The following is a 6,541-nucleotide window of genomic DNA, read 5'->3' as shown; positions in this document are numbered from 1 at the left end:
GTGGGTGGCATAATAGGGCCTTCAAATTTTCAAATGCTTCTTGACAACACTGACCAGACAAATTTTTCTCCCTTCTAAAGTAGATTTGTGAGAGGGAGTTTTACAAACTTTGCGATAGTAGCCAATCAATCATTCCCAAAAACCTAAGTGTTTCACTAATTGGAACAGGGAACTCTGAGATAGTCAAAACTTTGGCCTCAATTGGGGCCACCTGACCCTGTCTTCCGACATAACCCATTAATAGACGCATGAAAAAACTCACTTTTACCTAAGTTAACTAAGATTTGCCTTGGAAAATCGGCTAACAATCCTTTTAATTCAAGAAGATGCTTCTCCCATGTGTCACTACTGATAATTAAATCATCGATGTAGGCAACTGTGTGTTTTAATCACTGAATTAATCAGTCTTTGAAATGTCCCTGGACCATTCTTCATTCCAAAGGGCATGACATTATATTCATAAAATCCAGAGATGTTACAAAGGCACATTCTGTTAATGACACACATCAGTACCCTTTTAATAAGTATTTTAGTAAGAAATTTTGCCTTCCCTACCTTAGCTATATGATCTACTCTTGGAATAGGGTAAGCACCTGTCTTTGGGACAGAGTTCACTTTTCCTATAGCTTGTGCAAAACCTTACAGTTCCATCTGGCTTAGGCACCAACTTTCTTTGAGTTCCTAATGATACCTTTCTTTAACATGTCAATTTCCTGATCTACTAATTTGCATTTTTCTATATTCATCAGATAGAGATGCTGTTTAATAGGTCTAGCGTCACCTATGTCCATATGATAAATTATAGAAATCTTCCGAGGTACATCTTGAAAAGATTTTTAAATTTGAAAGGCAGTTGTTTAATTTCTTCCCTTTCTGAAGTTTGGAGGTGAACCAACTTTGCTTCCAAGTTCTGCAAAACCATGGAATTTTCCAATCTCGCGCTTGGCAATTTTTGCATCCCATGATCTCTGAACTTTGTTTCACTTGTCTCCTCAGTATTAGGGTTGATGACCAACTCCTCTGATGAAAGTTTAGTCTCATTGTGAGGCATCTGCTCAAAATATGGCTTAATCATTCACATGACAGACCTGAGTTGTCTGCGATCTGGTGCTTCCACAACATAAGTGATCTCTTTAATTTTAAATTTTATCTTCTATGGCACTGAAAATCTAGCCCTCAGAGGATTTGAATATATAGGAAACAGAACCAACACCTTGTCACCAGTTTTAAAATTTCGGTCATACCAAACCTTCATCTTCTGTTGTGTAGCTTTTAAATTTTCCTTTGCCTTTTAACCGATGCTTAAAGACATCGTCCAACAGATTTAAATGTACAATATTATCAACCCACTGTTACCTTTTGTCCAAAGACCAACTCAAATGGGCTCAAACCAAGCAACTTGAATAGACTTCCTCACCGAAAATAAATTAACTCCATCCCAGTCCCTGTTATTCTCAAAGCAATAAGTTCTTACGATTTTCAGGGTAGAATGGAGCATTTCTAAGGCCCCCTTGACTCTCGGGATGGTAGGCAGAAGATACTATTTGATTAACTTTTAATTCATAAACTACCTGTTGAAATAAGCCTGACATAAAATTACTCCCTTGGTCAGGCTAAACAAAGTGAAAAATTGTACCAAGGCCTTTACAATTGCCTTTGCTTTAATGTTTCTCAGGGGAGTAGCCTCTGGAAGCCTTGTGGCTGCCCACATAATGGTTAATAAATACTGATTCCCAGCTTAGGTTCTGGGGAATGGGCCAACGCAGTCCACAATCACTCGAAAGGCTCCCCAAAAGCAGGGATAGGTTGTAAGGGTGCCACTGGGGGACCCTGATTTGATTTACCACGCCATTTGTTAAGTGTGCTCAAGATGGCCAAAGCTATAATTTCATCCCTATAAGCTTTAGGGATCAAATCCCGATGCACTATTGCCCATTCTTCACTGGGCGTGACATCACATGGTCTCCACTTCCTCATTAATACTCCATCTTTTACATAATAACCCACTGGCACTTCTTCAATCTTCTTCAGCGAGAACCTTCTCTTACAGTTCAGCAAGATCAAAGTCTTAATCTTGCGATCATCTCCTGTCTGGATGGTGATAAATCTGCAACATCAGAGCCTGGATCCAACAAAGGGGACCATCCAATCTCCACCAGGTCATCTTCACTCAAGTTGCTCTCCACAACCCTACCTGCATCAACAATCTAGTTAGACATGGTTCTCATTTTTACACAAGCGGGTTAAATATCAGTCTCTCTCTCTCTGATTCAACAATGACTGGTTTTACTGTCATATGAACTACAGGAACTACTTTCCCTTCCGCAAAATCATTGCCTAACCACAGAGAAATTCCTTTCACTGGTAACTGTATAACAGTTTACAATGCGGAAACAAGCCATATCGGCCCTTCGAGTCCGCGCCGGTTCACTTGAACAACTCCACTAGTTTCCCCCTCCCATTCTCCGCCCATAACCCCCCAACCCCCTCATATCCATGTACACATCCAACCTCTTAAATGACAGAAAAGACTCTCCCGCAACTATCTCCTCTGGAACATCATTCTATTCGGCCACCACTCTCTGAGTGAAGAAACATCTAACATTTCTCCTAAAGTTTCTCTCCCTTACCCTTATGCCCTCTTGTTCAAACCTCCCCTGCTTTCAGGGGAAAGTCTACTCACGTCTAGTCTATCTATTTCCTTCAAAATTTTAAATACCTCTATCAATTCCCCTCTCAACCATCTATGTTCCAATGAATAAAGTCCCAGTCTCCTTAATCTTTCTCTGTACTCTAGATGTTGTAAGCCAGGCAAAATCCTTGTAAATCTTTGCAACATCTCCACCTTATCTATATCCTTTCTATAATTTGGAGACTAGAACTGAACACAATACTCCAAACCTGGCCTCAACAATGCCTTAGACAGTCGCAGCATCACTTCCCAGCTCCGATACTCTACACCAGGGGTGTCGAACTCAAATTCACGGAGGGCCAAAATTAAAAACTTGGACTAAGTCGAGGGCTGAACTAAATATTTATTGAAAATTTTCAACAACATCTGCATGTTTTCTCTTCTTTCAACATATGTAATGTTAAACTTATTAAAACCTCCCCTGCTTTCAGGGGAAATTCTACTCACGTCTAGTCTATCTATTTCCTTCAAAATTTTAAATACCTCTATCAATTCCCCTCTCAACCATCTATGTTCCAATGAATAAAGTCCCAGTCTCCTTAATCTTTCTCTGTACTCTAGATGTTGTAAGCCAGGCAAAATCCTTGTAAATCTTTGCAACATCTCCACCTTATTTCTCTCTTTTATATACATTTCTTTCTTCTTGAGTATAAATTATGCCTGGCCTGCAGGAAAAAGAATCTCAGGGCTGTCTGTGAGTTCATGAGTTCTGACAATAAATCTGAACTTGAATCTGAAATTGCTGGATCACCTTCTGACTCCTGAGGCTGTGTTATGCCTAGTTGGCAAGTGGCAGGTTGCCTAATCCCGAATTCGTTGCTACAATATGTTTTTGTACTTCATATTCTGGAAGTGTTTGTCTTTCCTCTGTTCTCACCCATCACTTTGGTTTGTATTCCCTCCAGGTAGATAAATTGTGATGAATAACCTCATTCTCAGACAGCAACGCCACTCTATATTTCATTCAGTCCTCACTGGACTCTCCTCACTTTGTTCTTTCTGACCCTTGGTCTTGTTTGCAGTATAAGTCTAATTTTCCAAATTCTGAACAAAGACCACTCTTCCAGTTTGAGCAGGCCCCAGCAATATTTCTTTTTACCGTTAGGAATACACGCTCTGGACTGTAACAAATATGCCCGCCTACTTGGCCAAGTATCCATCATTGTTGGCGCCCAATTTCCACGACGCTAAACCAGCACATGGCGAGGAGCACCACATGGAGACCACCGGGCCCCCAGTGTTCGCACAGGCACGGCGTCTCCCACAGGACAAACTCCTCCAAGCCAAGACTAAGTTCACGGCCATGGAGGAGTTGGGTATCATCCGCCCTTCAAACAGCCCCTGATTCATCCTCTTTGCAGGAGTTGGCTGGCTTCCTTTTTTAGTTATTATCACCGGGTCGCAAAGCGCCACTTCTCATCATCCAATGCGCCACTTTTGGCATGTGTGTCGTAGGTCGGCCATCCCTGATTTGAGCTGTATTGGTTAAAAACGGGAACGTTCTGCATCTCCGCAGAATCTCCCCATTCTCTGGAAATGTATTGGGTTGACCTGGTTTGCAATCCATGCCTGCACCATACATGATCCCAGGTGATGGGTAATGAGTTGTTCTGAAGACTGGATTGAGAGCACTTCCAGGAGCAGCACCACTTTTCCATTGGCTTGGCACTTAAGTTCATTGACACAAGTTGTACAAGTTCAGAATTGAATTTCTCCATCCCCTCTAAATTTTATTCCTCGTTCTCAGCCTTTTCCCCTTCCTCCAGAGTATCACTTATGATATCAACTTTGCAGCATCCATTCTACATGGCTGGCGCAACGCCTTTGCAGCGCCAGCGCTTGGGACCGGGGTTCGAATCCCGCGCTGTCTGTAAGGAGTTTGTACATTCTCCCAGTGTCTGCGTGGGTTTCCTCCAGGGGCTCTGGTTTCCTTCCACCCTTCAAAAAACGTTCCTGGAGTTGTAAGTCAATTGCGCAGCATGGGCTTGTGGGCTGTTACCGTGCTGTAGGACTAAATTTTAATTTAAATAAAGGGGGAAGCAGCCAGGGGTAATCAGAGAACCACCTCTCCATGGAGACATGCTCAGAGCACAAGTGAAATGCACAACAACACTGGAGAAATGCAGCAGGTCACAGAAATCAAATGGTAGTCAATGTTTCATCATGGTAAGAGCGGAAAAAACAGGGAAGAGGGAGGAGAGAAGTGAGGAAGCGGCAGGTAAGATGTCGTAGATGGATGCAGTGGGGAGGGGGGAGAAGTGACAGGAGATAGCTCTGAATGGGGAGGCAGCAGAAGAGGATGGGGAGATGGAGAACAGGAGATGGGGGATAAGGAAAGAACGACACCTGGAGGTTTTAATGGAAACTGGAGAGGTTGGTGTCCATGCCATGCGGTTGAAGAGTGCCTAGATGGAAGATGAGGTGTTGTTCCCCCAATCTGTGGGTAGACGCAGTGTGGCAGTGCAGGAGACCATTGTCAGACATGTCAGTGTGGGAATGGTGTGTGGAATTAAAATGGTTGACCTCTGGGTGGTCCCTATTATTGCAGTGGACTGAGTGAAGCTGTACAACAAAATGATTGCTCAGTCTATGTCCAGGCTCAACGAAGTAGAAGGGGTAACAATGGGAACACCGGATGCAGTAGATGACCACCGCAGATCCACAAGTGAAATATTGGGGCCCCAAATGGTGATAGGGCTAGATATCGATGGGGCGGGTAGTGGGAATGGATGAGTAGATGAGGAAACACCTCGAGCACATTGGTAGAAGAGAGCAACAGTGATGGCTAAGATTGACTCTTGATGTGAGGATCAGATCGAGGAAAACCAGCTATTGATTTCCACACCCCCACCCCCCCCCCCCCATCCCCATTGCTTTCAGCTGATTCCACGATTATTCACATTGGACCACTTTGATGAAGTGTTCAAATGAACTGGCTGAAGGACATTGATCTGGCAGGTCAGTAGTGAGTGATGTGGGAAAAAATATCAGGACAATGTGCTCAGCAATCTTTCTGCTGTATGAGAGTTTCATTGTGACTCCGTTGTGTGTGGAGGAAACATGGCCTCCCTGCCTGTCTGGAATGTGTATATCGTGGATGTTCTCATGTCCTCCCTGTCTGGAACTTATTCAGAAGTCATGTCACCCATCAATCAAGGTTGTACTCCAGCCGTCCATGAGTGCACACCTTGCCAATGGCTAATTTAAATCACCTAGGCTAGAAGCATGGATTAGCACAGATTAGGCCTTGTGGCCTAAGCCTCAGACACCACTCCACACCAGGTCGCTACAGTAGACGATGCTTGATGTGTCGATGGTAAGGTGTGCACACCGAAGCTGAGCCGTAGTATTGCGATAGATCAATAATTGCAGAGAGCCGCACCTCCATGGGTACAGGGAACCGGATGTGTGTAAGAGTCCCTGTTTGTAGTGTGTGAGTGGGTTTACCATTGTCGGAGTCCAACTGAAGTCTGAGGTGAATGTATATATCATTGATTAAGTGAAATAGTGATTGAGTACCATTTAACATTCTCTCCTGTTTGTCTCCCATGTGTTAATAAAAGTCATGTTTGATTGTAACACTTGTGTCCAGACTCGTCTCTCTGTGAACCCACCGAACCCGATACTCTTCTCAATACAATAGAGGACACATGTAGTCCCTGCGGATAAACCAACCCGTATTCAGAATGAAGACACCTCCACTAAACTGTGTGACAATGGTGGAAAATGGAATAGATTCAGAACCACATCAGTGAGATGAGGTGAGTTGTCTGCAATTCTGCTCTAATCTGTACCTCAAGGCCTGCCTTTTCCTCAGTCATCAAGCTCGCGGACCAATCCTGGATCAGA

This window comes from Narcine bancroftii, chromosome 4, assembly GCF_036971445.1.
Source record: "Narcine bancroftii isolate sNarBan1 chromosome 4, sNarBan1.hap1, whole genome shotgun sequence".
NCBI lineage: Eukaryota > Metazoa > Chordata > Chondrichthyes > Torpediniformes > Narcinidae > Narcine > Narcine bancroftii.
This window is presented reverse-complemented; position numbering follows the sequence as displayed.